This window comes from Phymastichus coffea, unplaced genomic scaffold, assembly GCF_024137745.1.
Source record: "Phymastichus coffea isolate CEN01 unplaced genomic scaffold, Cenicafe_Pcof_1.1 PCOF00034, whole genome shotgun sequence".
Classification (NCBI taxonomy): Eukaryota; Metazoa; Arthropoda; class Insecta; order Hymenoptera; family Eulophidae; genus Phymastichus; species Phymastichus coffea.
The window spans coordinates 1,348,669-1,365,310 of record NW_026706845.1 but is presented as its reverse complement, the minus strand read 5'-3'; the positions used below and the strand labels follow the sequence as shown (position 1 = coordinate 1,365,310).

The following is a 16,642-nucleotide window of genomic DNA, read 5'->3' as shown; positions in this document are numbered from 1 at the left end:
AAAATCTGAAAATATTTATGATGGTATACTATTGTACGCAAAAGAGCCTGATTTTTTCAGATTTTTTGGATCGAAAATCAAGTCAGAAAAACTTTTTAAATTTTTCGATGAATTTTTTAATTATGAACAATATACTTGGCTAACTTCTAGATATTACTTTTTTCTGTACCTTTTTCCGTTCTTTTGAATGCCGACCTCAGAATCACCATTTTCTGACCGAAACTTGCTCAAAATTTGAAAAAATCGATTTTTTTCGGCATTTTTACCATGTTTTTAGCACATAACCTTAATATTATATAGTTCAAAAATAATAGATACTGAACAATACTCCAAAATTTCTTTTACAAGCACAGAATATTTTTAAAACAGTCAATTTTATCACAAAATCTCCAAAGGACCTGATTTCATAACTCACATTAATATTTTCATATTATAAAATAATATGAACATATTACGTGTGCTATACTAACACAAATGTGCTCACACACACATACATATCGAAACGACTCTCCGGTAAAATGAAATTTCTAACATTGGCGACGCTTTCAATGACAAAGATATTGCACTTTTGATCATTACATTACACAGCGGACTGTTGTGCTAATCGATGCGCGCATGCGATATCGAACTCGAGGTCATGATCGAGTGATCATGCGTCGCGGCATAGAAACTCTCATTTCCAAAGCACCTTTTATCTGCCGATATTTTTCGGTTGCTTCCTTTGTTGTCAGATTTCAATCACGGCTTCTTCGAAACTCGAAAGCAACACTACGAATATGATTGTTTACTTAAAAATGAGCGTGTAAGAGAAGCGTGCGCTGCATCAAGTTGAGTGACGATCTAGAATTAAAATTAAATTCGAATGTTTAAAATTGCTGTGATCACTGCCTCTAAACTCACAAAAATGTATACATCGCTAAAAATGATGGTAAATGCATTGTGACAATCAGACTGGTTGAAGGTTACCTCTCGAAGCTGATTGTCGAAGATGGACATTGAGCGTCCCTCACTCCGTTGTTTGAGCCAAATGTCGGCACCATCAAACAACGCAACACGAGCCACTAAAACACGGCACGATTTCTAACGCGCGATGGGAGTTATCACAGACTTCAACTCGAGCGAATCGACGAGAGCAAGGAGCAGTTGAAACAAGAATAATGAAGCCTCATTGACAGGTGGTCAAGAAGTTTACGCCTTAGATATTCGTGCGAAGAAAGGGAAATTAAGATAGGAGAGATTTTTTTTTATCGGACTCGGCTGGCGCGGCTACGCGTTTCAATTAATCTAGCTCCGTTATTTGAATAGGCAAGTCGCATATCGTTTAACACGCGTGCGTTAGCTTAAAATTCAACTTCCAATTGTACTTTTGTAAAAAATTGCTGATATGATTCTCGTTCCGACATAAATTTAATCTTTATTTTTATTCTATAAATTAATTTAGTTTGCGATTGAGGATTCCAATGTTCATAAATGTAAATTATAGCTTTAATTTCTATTGTAACCTTTTACTTTGGTCACGAGTATACCGATTTGTTTGTTAATTTAAGTTGGTTATTTGTGAGTTCAATGAATCCGACGTTCATTTATGTCAAATTATAACATTTCTATCCTTAGTCTTTCTCACCCGAACAGTGTGTTAAAAAAAAATTACACAAATTCTCAATTTGGCTTATGGCTTAATTCTTTTGTTGCAACTTTAAATCATTTTTTTCAAAATTACGCGAACTAGCGTGACATTAAAAATACTAAAATAAAAATTTGTATTTAAAAATGTCATCAAAATTACTACGACTATTATTGAACAGATCATTTCTTTAATTTTAAGCCCAAGTGTTTATTACTTTTCTAACTAAATATAACTCAAAAAGACAAAATTATGAAAGATAAAAAAAATTAAAACTCATAAAGATTCTTTGTAAGTTTTAATTTTCTATAAATATTCGTCGAATGTTTATGGAATCTTTGTGAGTTTTAATTTTTGGGATCTCTCTGACAACTTTGTCTTTATTTAGAATATGGAGAGAAAAAGTGAATGTATTTTTTAACTAAAGTATAGACTACTGTAACGGTCCAGTCTGATTTGTCCCCCTCTGCAAAATAGCAACCCGTCGTGCACGAGAGAATCAAAGAAAAGCGATAATTGAGCAAAGGCGCTCTTCTCACATATGTATATGTAAATGTATTAGGGCAACTCAGCGAAAACAAGACCATATAAGGAGCGTGACATCACGACCGTGGGAAATTTATTGTTTATAATGCAAAAATTTCAAATGAACAAAAGCATTTTTTTTAGTCAATTTTGATGCGTTGATCTTGAATTTCATGTTGTTATAGTTCTCAAATCCGTATTTATTAGTTTAATTTAATTTACAAGTTAATAGTGTTAGTTATTTTGCAATAAATAATTATATTGTTAATTCGAATATGCGATTACGTTCGTAACGTATTGAAACAGAGAAGCAAGAATTTGACACTTTGGTAACCAATTTTTCACTGAGTTATCAATAAATAAAAAATTTATAATTTATTTAAACAATTAAAATTGCGTTGTTAGATAGCGAGTCGATTGTATATATCTGTAAAATTAATGATAATGATTGTCACTAATTTGCTGATTTTTAAATGGCTAAAAAAGAAATTTGCCAATTCGTTTTTTAATTATTATTCAAAAGTGGATAGCTATATTAATCGTTTTTAATTTAAATAATGTTCCACTAATCACTAGCGATTTTTTTATGTAAAAATTTTTCTTAAATTTATTGTAAAATTGGCGTTATTTGATTATCAAACTTATAACTCTAAAAGACGATTTTTCCTCGAGAAACGATTTATGTTAAAAAATTCGTTATTTCATATCTAACTTTTTAAATCATAAAATTGCTATTTCGATCGAGCCATTTTGCGACAAAACATGTGCAAAGTTTGTATCAATTTCAAAAATAGCGTTGTAGGGGCTACCAAGCGTAGAAAGGAGCCGATTTCGCAAGTATAAATTCGCTCGTCGCTGCAGCAAGAGGATTCACTATCCTACCTTGCTTAGCAGCGCGAGCATTGATTGGAAATAAAAGCTCAGCAATTTTCTGAGACTAATTTCTTGATTCAGTGGTTAGCCTGCTAATTCCTCTCCTTTCGATACCTAAGTGCTCAACTCATAAGACTACCTCTCTTATGAGAAAAAAGTAGCCTTAGATATCTCCTCTTCTCAAATTTATTAACTGTTAAGAAATTAAATTGAGTATTGGTTGCGGCGCTGTCGGGCCTCTCCCCGATAGATGTAATCACACTCAGTTGTATTTCAAAACGATTCATCGAAATAGAAAACTTTGCGTTTGCTATTCGATGAATTTTGATATCTCATTTCTTATAGAATATATACGTGTCAACTTCTTGCTACTCTCGGAAACGCGATTATAAATACAATACAAAGAGTCTGTACTATCTATTCAATAACGCGAGAAAGACTCAAACGTTACACGACATTGTTTATTTCTTACTAGTAAAACTGAAATATTTGTAGACTTTATATGTATATTTTTATACTTTTTGCAAGATTACGCGGAAAGAGTTCATACTGTATCAATTATATTAACAACTGCTAATATTGACAAGAATATTCAATCAGTCTCTTTTCGTCAATGAACTGTAATTTTCATTATTGTGTAAATGTTCTATTTTCTTTTTCACGATCAAAGATACTCAATTATAATAGGTTATTTTATCTATATTGTGAGGCATGATCATAGCATACTACATTTCTTTTACACGTGAGTAAATGAAATTAACTTTCTTCTAGTCAATTCATCATCATTATTTATTTAGTCTATTTCTTCTATGCCTACAAAAGTACTATATATAAATTAACAAAAGAAAGAGGATAATATACTTTGAAACTAGAATACGGTCTATTTTCAAATATTACAAATTCAGCTAAATAAGTTATATTATGTTGAACCAATTATGTAACGTAGTCTATGCTAATATGTTTTTTTTCACCAAACAAGGCTTTCAACAATTTTGTCTTACACTGAATTTAATAACGTGTATACTACTCTCAATACAAAGTTTTCTTTGACTGAAAGAAATAATTTTAATTTGTTGGGTTTTTTTTTTTATTAATTTGAAAAATTCAATAGATCTTTAATAATTATGTTGAATTAAATGTTGATTTAATATTTGGTTAATCTTTCAATATACCTTACGTATTTTTCATTTCAGTTCTTTTTTCACTAAATATGGATGATTTTAATGCCACTGATCAATGCTGCAACTGATACAAGAGAAATCTTAGCAAATCAACAGTTCAGATAAAAATTATCTATTCGAAAGATAAAGCTGAAGCTGTTCGAGAACAGCTAAATATAGATAATGTTGATGTTGGATTCAAATTTTGTGTCAAATGCAGAAGACTTGTTTTTTTGGCACAAAAAAAACAATTGTTGATGAACAACCTTCGACTAGTGTAGAAAGACAGCTAACGAGTTCACAGTCGACTATGAAAACTCCTGAATCTAAAAGTTCAGGGAGTGTATTCGAGATATAATTAAAACCTCATGAAGAGAAAGCACCTACAGTCGAGCTGCCCCCAAAAAAGACATTTTTCTTTTATAAAGTTGTTGTGTCTGTAGAAATAAAAATAACTTAACACTTGTGACTTTGAAAGCTAGGTGGCAATGTTTCAATGAATGGAAAATTGTTATTCCAAGTGGAAATCGAGTATGCTCTGAACATTTAAAAAAAACGATTTTATGAAGATGATCTTAAACTAATACAAGTATACAGTAGTACAAGTTCCTTAACTGCTAATAAAATATGTTTAGTTTTAAATGAAATATCAAACTCAACCTCGCAAACATTTTCAGATAAAGTAAAATCATCAGAGCTTAGTGATAAACAGCTATTGTCTTTTACAAGTCTGACTGTTAATCAACTAAACCTAGGTTGGGCTGAAAAAATTATTAGTTTCCATGAGATCATCAAATACAAGGGATATTACACAAGCTCTGGTCATATTTCCATTTAAATTACGAACTAGATCATTAAATAATTTTATTTCATCTATTTTCGGAATAGAAAACGACATTCAAGTCTCAGATTTTTGTGATTCAGTAATCAATTCTTTTGAAAAAGATGTTTTGCCAAAATACTTTGGAATAAAGAGTATGACAAGAGAAGAGTTCATTCGTGATCAAACTTCTATTTATGTCAAGAAATTTTTTAATTTAACGAACGAGCTTGTTTCGATTTTCTCCGGTCTGTATCTCATCCATCAGTCTTGGTCTTAGTAGTTGTTCAAAGAGTTTACCAGTCGTGTCAAGTAAACTCAACGGTCGGTAAGCCGAAGGCGTGCCAGGATCGCTCCTACCTTTTGGGATAAGAACAAACCTTGCCACCTTCCACCGGTCGCTGAACGTTCTTGTCGTCAAGCACGTGTTATACAGATCGACGAGTATCGCCGGCTGTAGACGAGCCACAAGCCGGAGGATCTCGGATGGTACTCCGTCCGGTTCCGGTGCCTTACCCGTCTTCATCGCATTTGTTGCTCTCATGAGCTCCTCAGCGGCAAAGGCGGGGGGCATTTTTGCGTCCATATCATCCATCACGTTTGTCCTAATCGGGTGCATCAGAAACAATCCGTCAACAATCCGCCCTGCTGTTTCGGCATCTTTAAGTTCCGGTGCGACTCGGGCCCCTAGTTTCCCGGTCACGATCTTGTAGCCGGTTCCCCAGGGATCCTCGTTCACCTCCTCGCAGAGCTTCCTCCAGCATCGCGTCTTGCTGTCCCGTATTGCTTTCGTCAGCGTCTTCCGTGCTGTTTTGTATATGGCTTGGAGGTTTTCCCTTTCAGGTCCGCCCCCTGCCCTTGTCACTCGTCGCCGATTTGTCAGGCATATCCTGCGTAGCTCGGCTATTTCATTCGTCCACCAATATTATGGTTGTCTTTGTTGTATCTATCGACGTTTCGTCATTGTGGTTCTGCACAAGCTGTCTATTAATTTGGCCGTCTCGTCTATCAGTCTTTCCACTCTTTGCCGGCCCATTAGTTCGGGAGGAATTTTATCTCCTGAAGCTGGTGCTGTCATTAGCTCTCCCGAAAAATTTTGGTCCGTCGAGTTTACGTAGATTCCACTGTGGGGCTGATGGGTTCTCATTTGTCTCGTTCCAGTCCGTCCCACCACTTCCAAGACGATGTACTGCGATCGCTGGCTGTGTAGTCTTCGATCACCCGCCATCCCCTCAGCCGTGGCAGGATTCTGTCCGATGTCATCGTGACGTCGGGGATAGAATCTCTGACACCTCGCCGTCTATACGTCGGCGTATTTCCCGTATTTACCACTGCTAGATCGAGCCTTGCGGTCATTTCCAGCAGTAGTTTTCCGCGTCGATTCATTTCGTTCATTTCCCACTCGGTGGCCCTCGCGTTAAAATCCCCGAGCAGGTCCCTGATCCTGTCTTCTAGGAGTGCCGCTTTTCTTTCGAACTCCATCGCGGTGCAGGTGGGTGTCAGGTAGACGCTGAGATAAGTGACAGCGCCAACTGTGACCCAGATGTAGTCGTCCCTGACACCGCAATTGGAGACTCTAGATTGGGTGCCACTCCGTACCCAGATAGCAGTGGTCTCTGTCTCGTTTGTAATGTATGTCTGGGTCGTCCTTCTCCTGTATGATTCATTCAGAACCAGGATGTCCGTGTCATATTCGTCGGCTATCTAAGGCAGGAGCATGTCTGCAGTCCTACTTCGATTCAGGTTTCCCTGAATTATTCTGTCCATCTTCTGGCCCGTCCCTTGCACTCCTCCAGCGCGGCCCGGAACACGGCACACCAGCCGCTTCCGGCGAGGTTGGCGACGTCCCTGTGCCTGGCCTCGGAGCACAGTGGGCAGACCGGCTTGTTTTGACATTTCGTTGCATAGTGTCCGGATGTACCACACTTGCGGCAGCATTTCGTCCTGTCTTTACCTGTGCATTCAGCTTTCACATGGCCGAAGCCCAGGCATCTGTAATATTTTGTCACCGTCAGTCGTTTCCGAACGCGGCAATGCACCCAGTAATTCCGGTCCGACCACGCCGAAGCAATGCATCGGCTTCCCGCGATTCCAATTCGCAGACCGTCATATACTGCTCAGCGCTGTTTGGATCGAAAATGTGGACTCGAAAGTCCGTGTCTCGTCCCGTCTCTCGTCTGAGCGCGTTCGTCAAGTCTTTCAGAGTCGCAACGCAGTCCAGATCCATGATCTCCAATTGAAACTTGGAGGTCATGGCCCTGACACTACCCGCTTCCCCGATCGTATTTTGGATCTGTGTCCAAACATCTCACGTCCGTCCGGCTTGTCTGCGTCTACCTGTAGCTTCAGAAGACATAAGCCGTTCTTCGTCATCCTTAGGGTTGTCACCTGCATGTGGCTCTCCTTCGGGTCGATCGTTGTCCGTATTTTCCGTACTATATCGGAGTACGTCGTGTCCGTGCCCGGCCTGATCAGGACAGCCAGACCCCTTTTCCGGTGGGCCAGTCCACCTCTGTCAGACCGATTCTTTGCGTTCGTTTTCTTTTTTGTCTTGTCTGATCGTTTTCGTGTTACCGTCTGCCAGTCCTTAGTCGGTTGCGTTGTCGGTGGCCTCTTTTATGAGGGCTCCGGAGTGGTTCCGACCGGCGAACGTTTTCGTTTCGTCCGTGACGTTCCTTTGTTATTCTCCGCTCTCATGTCTATATTATTGTTGTCTTGGGAATATCTTCCCGAAACTGTGTCCGATTGCTTGTGCACCGCGATGTCCACAGTCTCGAGAATTCTCTTAATTCCCGTCTTCACTGTCATGTTCATGTCCTTTTGTACGTTTGCTGCTTTGGCCATTTTCGTCGCCGTCTCTTGTATGAGCCACAGCAGTTCCGTCATGTCTCGTGTGTCGTTTGTTATTATGGGTGTTCGTCCTGTCGTCGGTTCTTGGCTGTCAGCGGCAGAGACGTAGCTCACCCAGCTACCGCCGCTGTCCTCCTCATCCCCGTGCACAATGTGCGGCCCTCAAAATCCGTGCCGCTGCCCGTTGCCACCGGGGCTTTCACCCGATCGTATGAAGGGCATTTAATCGCCTGAAAATACTTCCCAGTGAGCTCTTGAGGTGTGAAAAAAATGCTTAAATATATATGCATGTCGAAATAAGTTGTGAGGAGTGAGAATACCAAGAGAAATTGTAAAAATATCAAGAATAATCAATTACGGATGAATAAAGACTCGAAAATCAGCGATAGTAACGATTATGCATTGTTTGTACGTATATAGCGCCTGTGGGATGGCGAATTTCGAACTTTTGAACGTATTTTTAATCGAGAAATGGAATGAAATAGGTCTTCAGACGACGTCGCTTCGGCTTCGTGCTAAAAAATGAGGAGAAATTTTGAAAAATCGCAAAAAATCCAATTTATTCTTTGAACAATGTGTTTTCTTGAGATTCAGGGCTGTGAAAAAAATATAAAAACAATTCTACCAGTGAGAAAACATTTTTACAAGTAAAATTAAAAAATAACATCAAAATATATTTATTTTTCTGCAAGATATAGACCAAAACGTACAGAAAGTATCGAAAAACGGTTTTTTGTATTGGCTCGGTTTTAATGCACCTTAAAGGGTGAATATCGGTGTCAAAAACGTTTCAAACTCCCCCAATGGGAATCTGCAATTCCTTTTTGAAAATGGCTAGAGGTCCAGATCATGATAGAAAGTCGGCTATGGCCTTTTTTTCTATAAAATACGTCGAGTCAACAATTTTTCAACACGCTTAACTTATGATATCTTTGATCATTTCGTTAATATAGCTATTGGTAAAGATACTCTATATAATATAGTTAACATCTTTAGTTAGTTTATTGATAATTCTGCAGATAACAGTAATAGCAGCAGTAATATGAATATTACTCCTACTCAGTAATATGAATATTACTGAGAACAGTAATAGTAGTCCTGACGATGCAATGAATGGTAGTAGAAAAAGACGTAGATGTACTTTCGACGCTATCACTGTAGAACTAAAAAGTATTCATAAGATGCCAAAAATAATTGAATGCTTACAACGACTTGAAGTATCAGTGTAATCGATTCTCCACGTCCATGAAAATTCATCGATGTGGGTTGGCTTTAATAGCTTAATTTATCGGAGAATACTTCAAATCAGCAAATAGCTTATCTCATGACAATAAATATATCACCGACCATTACAACGGCTGCACTGGAAACATTAAAATAATGTTTGTAAGTTTGCTCTGAGCGTGGAGTGACACATGATTTAGGGTAGAGTGACATAAGATACAAGTGACATATGATTTAGGAATTGCTAAGATAACTTTTCAAGTCCAATTTAGTTACAAATAGATTTGATGCGGTTTTAACTTGCCTTGGAATAATTGATGTTGGTAGATAAGCAATGTATGTTTCAGGACAGATTTGTTTCTAGATTTTTGATAATTGGAATTAATTTTTCAATCTTAGTTGCTTCCTAATTGGTCCTTTTTCCTCTCCACAGCAAATAGTTTGTTTTGAGCGATATGTACCAGCGGTTGAAGGAATCTGATTACTGCAGTGAGATATATTTTCTCCAGAAGTATCCTGAGCTTTTCCCTGCCTTCGCTCTACTGTAGCATTGACTTTCATTTTTTCTACTTGATTTCTCAGTCCTTACTTGGTGCAGTACACTAGGTATACAGCATTGCTCACGCCTTATAATTTTTGATTCCATTAAACAATTTCGACAATCTTCATGAGATATAGTTTTTTGAACAATATACGTTTTCACTACTTTTGATTTTATTATTGTTTGCTATTTCTCGCCTAAACTAGCTGGGATTATTTATCGAAAATTATTTTAGCCGAAGGTGAATAGTGCTACTGTACCTATACTTATGCCCTTGGATTCCAATTAATTGTAGTAATTCAAGAACGAGAAGTACCCTGGGTCCTATCCATAGTAATACTAGTTTTTTCCCATAAAAATCGTACCTAGAGCCTATCAATAGTAGTCTCTAGGTACGGAAAAAAGAATATTTAGGTTACGAACTATTCCTAAGATAGTGGAGAGATAGATAAATTAGAAAAATTTTTTTGTTTGCTTACTATTTTATTTAAAATTTCATTTTTTCTGGATACGCGCGTTATTATTCTGTACTGGTTGATTTCTTGCTTGGCTTACTCTGCTTTTTGTGTTGTTTGGCTGCTTGGCTGCTTAACTTCCTTGGCTTGCTCTGTTTCTTAACTCATTTGGCTATTTGGCTACTTAATTTCCTTGGCTTGTTCTGCTTGATCTGCTCCTCGCTGATAGCATCAGAAAATTCTCCTTTTGGGTCTTGTATAACCCCTTTTATTCTCGGAAGTTAGTTGGGTGGCGAGTATCTCTCTCAGTCTCTCGATTTCAGGAGGAGTGGAGCTGGCGATGGCATGCTAATTGGCTTGTTTGTCTCTTTCAATTTTTCCTCGCTTGGTTTTCCGACCCTGATTGGAACGGGGGCGTGAGGAAAATCGGAAGCGCGGATACTGGGGTGTAAGCCTTGGCTCACGAGATGGCTCTTTGAGTACCAACTTTAATGTATAACTATAAGCTTATCGAATAATTTTTCAAACTCATATTTAGCCCTTTTTCTTTTTTCAATATTCAAATCAACGAAAAATTTGAGCCATGGTTTTTGATAAAATTCTAGAGCTCTATGTATCTTTTTCAGTTTGAATCCGTATTTAAGAGCTCTCTTTAATGCTCTATAATACATTATGTAACGTTCTTCATCATAAAGCATTGTTGAAAGTTTTTTCTGTTTTGATTCGGGAAATATACCATGCTCAGGACAAAAGGTATATTCGTCATATAGTTCTACGGGATACTCTAGAACTACTTCTAAAATATAATCAACTTCATTATCATTAGAAAAATTATAAAAATCTATTTCTTTAACCTCAGAGAGCACTGGAACTTTTCCTACTAATGCTTGTGTCATGGCCTATCCGCATAAGTTATTGACATCAAAATACGTCAAGATCTCACTCTGCTCTTTCTCATTCTATGCCCATGTAACGATTATTAGCTTTCGAATATCGATTACAATATTGGCTAGTGCCTTCTCGAATACCTTTTTGAATGAATAAAACCATATCTATACCAGTCAAGAGTTCTAATACAATATTTTTGTACTTTAACATAGTATCACATGATAATGCTAGTGTTGTGTAATAGTGTACTGGGTCAAGATGATACACATCCATAAAAGTTTTACAGAAATTCTCGAAGCAATCAGCTAAGAGTAGTACATCTGTTTTTAGATGTAAATCAGTATACTGTCTTCAATCTTTAATATTAAAAGCATTCCATATATTTTGCGCAAACTGATAGTCAGCCTTAGAGATATTGCTATCAATCAATTGGCTATAAAAATCTTTAATAGAATGTAGCTCTGTCTGATTTAATCTATTTAAACTATTAAGATACTCATATGACAAAACGCTTTTTCTTCTGAGCAATTCTATTTGTATTCTGCTATATTTGTCTTTATCAAATTCATACTCTAAATTATCAAGCTTAGTTGAGTATCAAGCTAACTTTTCTAGAGACGATGGCATAAAACGAAACAAATCTATAAAGCTGAACAAATTGGATAATTCTTTAGTAGAAATTCCAAGTTAAATATAATCAACACAGAAATTCGAATCACCGATAAGAAAGAATTTATAAGTCTCATGTATATCAAGTTCTTTGAAAATTAATAGGGATATGGTGCGTGAATATTGAATAAATAAAGGATATGGATTTATTTTTATCATAATTTTATCAAGTATAATTAGACTCGTATTTATCCGGCATAAAAACCCCAGTCATAAGTAGGGAAAAGCCATCTAAATATGAGCAAATACAATCGACAAATGTACAAAGAGTTATGCTACTTATTTATAATTAATAGATTTCGGCAGGCTCGCTTTGCCTGTGAATGGCCATTCAAGTTAAAAACTACTCGCTTACCACACGACGCTAACTGCACCTTGTGCGAGAAGGAAGGTCGTCTCCTAGAGCAGCACAGTGCCAATGTCTTGGTCACGGGCACGGCCCGCACTATGCTGCCCCTAAGAGTATAGGGCCGAGTTGCTGCTGTCTGAGCTGTCCAGGGTCGGAGACGCCTCAGAGGATATCACGCATATCCTCAGCTAGGCCAACGGGTGCCGTAGCCCTTGTTGCGATCGTGGGTTCGACAAGTCACAGGATAAAAGGCACGATACTGTGCTCGCACGCAACTGTCATCCACAGAACGTGACGTAAGACCAGGAACTCGCACTCACATTCAGCACACACGTTACCAGTGAAGGCTAGTACGATAAACTATCACAACGACGTAAACAATTGAAAGCAACCAGTTAACTGAGAGAGCAACGAGGTAACTGAAAGAGAATGCGACGAGGTGCTGAGATAGAGCTATGAGGTGCAAGGATCGAGTTCTCGAGAGCTACTAGCTGCTTCCTCCTTCCAGAAGAAGGATCAGAGAGTTTTCTCCCGCATTGGGCCTGTTCGTGGAGCCAATTAGAAACGCAAGGTTTATAGTGCCGAATTTCCCTCCAAACGTTTACCTGCGCGACAATTGCTGGACGACCATACCCCTTTTTTTGTATCGCGCGTGCACCGCTGGAACTGCCGCACATGTTCATATTCTGGGTTTTTCCCATCCGCAAGAAAAGAGAAAACATTAAGCGACAAAGAACCGAATCTCCAAATAAACTTTCACATTTACAACAACCTGTAACAAAACTCATTCCTTTGTTACCAATTCTTTTGCGGGGTAAGTGAGGCACTTTCGCTCATGACAATTGAGAGAGAAGAACGAGAGGAGGTTGATAAATAAATTATACACAGACAAGAATCAAATCTCACTTACAACCTATTATTATTAATAATTATTCACACAGAACATACGCGCGCATAACATAATCTAAATTACCGACCAACAAACTACAAATCGAACAATAAACTACTTAAGATAATCACAAATGAACATTTCGCATTTTATCCTAATACCAAATGGCATACTTAACCTATTACAAACTTACTTAAAACTACGCGAACTAATACCGGGTAAATTGCCCGGCACGTGGGCGCCTGGACAATTCACCGGTCGCAACTTACGTCACTATGAATTAAACCTAGCGCGAACCTTCAGATAGCCGGCACGTGAGTGCCAGGCTATCTCTTTCCACGCGCACCGGTCGTCGCATCAACAGAGAGAGAGAGTGTAGAGAGAAAGAAGAAAAGGAAGGCTTGACCTTTAGTCTCCTGTTCCTCGTGTGACGGTGTAGGCCTGTCATGGCCTGCACCGTGTGCTTGCCTCCCTCTCCTTCCTAGGCAAAGGCGCACGGCCGGCATCAAGCGCACGTTGTTATCACGTGCCTGATACCTGCCCTTTTATTTTTCAGCTACGCACGAGAGCGGTGGAAGGAGAAGCCGTGGACGCGACGACGCGTTCGAGTATTGAGTGCGAGAGAGAGAGAAAGAGAGAGAAAAACTATAGTTTAAGTTGGGCTTGGCGCGCGGCACTTGTCGCGACCGGCATTGCCGTGTGCCGCCGATTAGGAGGCAAGTGGTGGGAGAAGGCGTGAGAAGCCGGCTCTCATGCACTCGCGACAGTGAGTGACGCGACGCGCGCGACAGTAATCAGTCGTACGAGAGCTGGTGACCATCGCTGCCTGCCCTTTGTCCGGAAGAAGTCAACATTCCTCAGCAGATCGGCCGGACGGGACTTCCTTTGCCAGCGACGCGGCAGTTGCCCTGCAAGAAGCCGTCATCGAGGCAGAACTCGACAGCCTTTTCTGCCAGGTCGCCGGCCACGCAGCAGCCAGGGGTTTTCCAGCCTAGCCGCCGGTGGGACACCTTCAAGGCTGCCAGCAACAGCGACGCCCACCAGAATTTGGTCAGGTCACCGATTCCTCTCTCTCTCTTTGTATCTCTTCCTTTCCTCGGCGATTCTCACGGTTCGCGTTGCTACGCCAGGCTTTTCCGAGCCGGCGTAGCTTTCAGCAGTGTGTAATTTAAGTAATTGTTTAAGCCGGTTAACGAGGTGACATGGCGCTAACGTGCCGGTCATCTCGTTTAGACTAAGTTTTGCGTGTTATTAGTAATAAGTGATTTGTATTCTCGTCGGCACTCGGGGTAGTGCGTTTATAATAAACGTGTGTTAACAAATTGTGTGTGAAGTTATTTGCCCGCTGTTCTCCTTCCTGCTTTGCTTGGCGCGATACACCGCCTCCCTTGCCTTCCCCCTCTTATAAATAATTGGTAATAGTAGTGAATATATCGGCATTGCACGCCGACGCTATTACACTCGCAACGTCGGGAATCCTGAGCGATGTGCTGCCGCAGGAAGTACCGGGTGTCATCGCTGGTCAGATCGTCGCTAACCGCTGTCGCTGACCAGGTATCCGTAGGCGACGTTGACTCTCTTGGCAGGTGGGCTGGCTGCAGTTGCTGGCAAAGCCGTTGCCGGAAGGGTTGATCTTCCTTCCTCCCGGCTATCCCAAACTGCTCTCTCTGCTGGGCTCGGACTTCCGCACTCTCGTAGGACTAGGCTTAGACTCCCTCACTCTAGTAGGGCTGGGCTGCGACTCTCCTCACGCACTAATTCTTGCGCGCATCTTGCAGTCGCTCAGCGGCGCTCGCTCCTCTCCCTACCTTGACCTATTAGTTAGGCGGCACGCGACGCGTCGCTTATCCGTCACGCGTTGCGCGCCTGCCAATCCCGGCATAGGCCTAATACTCTCTCTCTCTCTCTCTCTCTCTCTTTCTCACTCTCTCTCCGCGCTCTTCAACTTTTCTTGCGCTCAACTGCGCTGGCTCGTCCTTGGCGCTGAAACAAAAGGCTAAGTGTTAAACGCATACTTAAATGCGCCCAACGTTGGCCACCACGCCTAACCGAGTGGGGGAGGGAGAAACGCGGACGAGAGACCGGCACGCGGCCTGCTCTCGTCACAAACCAAAAAAAAATGTTATAAATTATTACTCTCTACTTTCGTGTTATGCACATGGAGCGCAGATGCCGCGAACAAAAGCGAAAACTAATAGTACTATCCTTAACTTCTTTTGTGAATAATATACATCGCTCCTTGTTTTCAGCTAGAACACTTACTTTCCCTTCAAAGTCTGGGTTAGTAGCGATTTCAGTTACAATAAAATGAGCGTCATACTTAATAAGATTATGACAGATGACAGGTTTAAAATAAGGGATCTTATAATTCAAATTACAAGTATTGTGGGCAGCCCCTATAAATCTACCCGTTTAATTAGAGTGATCTCTAACTCTTTTTTAACTTGGTTGAAAATATTTTTTACAAAAGTTACATACTTTAGCTATTTTGAAATCCATTTCATTGCGCCATAAAAGATTCATTTCTATAGCATTATTACATATTTCTTGCATCTGAACTTGCATATCTCGAATTGTTTTATGATCCAATATGCTTATGATTCTTTGTCTTTTGTAATTGTTCCGTATAACTTAAATATAGACTGAGAATTATCATAAGTGCATTTTATATTAATACTAACTCTAAAAGCTTCATGCTTGAAAAGCTCATCCATTTTCTATTAGTTTTAACAAGCATTCGTAATCAGCATATATAATAAGTGGTACCATTTATTGTCGATTGTTATGTTTAAATTTGAGAGTAGAATAATCAGGTAGATCAACTCTATATTTATTTATATTTAATCAGTGTACTTTATGGATTTATAGTTTTTGCTCATCCTTCGAATAATGGAGGTAACGTTCATATAAATAAATTTTTCACAAAAATATTCGTAATTTACTAGGAATATCGATCTAGAGCGAGCGAAGCTAGGCAGAATTGTCGAAAGGAAAACCCTGACATGGCGAGTTACCGTTCGCCACCTTTGGCTCGTAGATTCTCCTACGATTTGTCGCCCTGTAGTCTGACGTTGACGAGAATGGAGGAATGTGCCTAAAGTACCGCTCACAGCCAGTCACACTTTATAAGTCGAAAGGGATTGGCGGAATGTTTCGATTCGAGTTGTAACTTCACTGATTTTTGATGGTATCAATTTCTTTATTAATATTTCACTGTTAATCTCACAAGAAAGTTAAGCGTTTCACGTGGCCTGTTACTGTTTCGCTCGTGGTCACTGACTGTGCGTCCAGTCCTCTTCGCAATTGAAAAAAATCCGCAATGGCCTGCCGACTGGCATAATAACTAATGTCACCGGCTAATGGGCTAATTGTTCATTCAGCATCGTAAGTCTTTCCTTATTCTCTTCAACAACTCTTGCAAGAGTATGAGACAGAAAAACTGCCTCTCTTTCACTCACGCGATGTGCTTTTGCCAAAAGCGCATATTAGGCGGAAGGCTGTACGAGTCTCTTACTCTCCGCGGGAAACGGCATCGACTTACCTGCACATTTCATCTGGAGGTCGATCCGTACCGAGACTGAGAACGAGGAACCGCGCAGTTAGCTCTTTGCTTAAAAAAAACTGAAAGTCGCATGTAAACTGCTGTTTCGGCAACATTTCAGCGCCTGATGTCTGGCTTGTTTGGGACGTAACAGATATTTTATATGAAAATGTTGTAAATAATGAAAAAGAGAATGAGTAAAAATAAAAGATAGAAAATTAAAAAATTTTGAAT

At 39.6% G+C, this 16,642-nt stretch overlaps 1 protein-coding gene across 8 annotated transcripts in view; it reads right to left on the bottom strand.

The window, feature by feature from the left end:
* LOC131663385 (probable Na(+)/H(+) antiporter nhx-9) overlaps positions 1-16,642 on the bottom strand; it is a 1,718,187-nt gene that overhangs the window by 1,460,560 nt on the left and 240,985 nt on the right. The gene's annotated exons all lie outside the window — the stretch shown is intronic.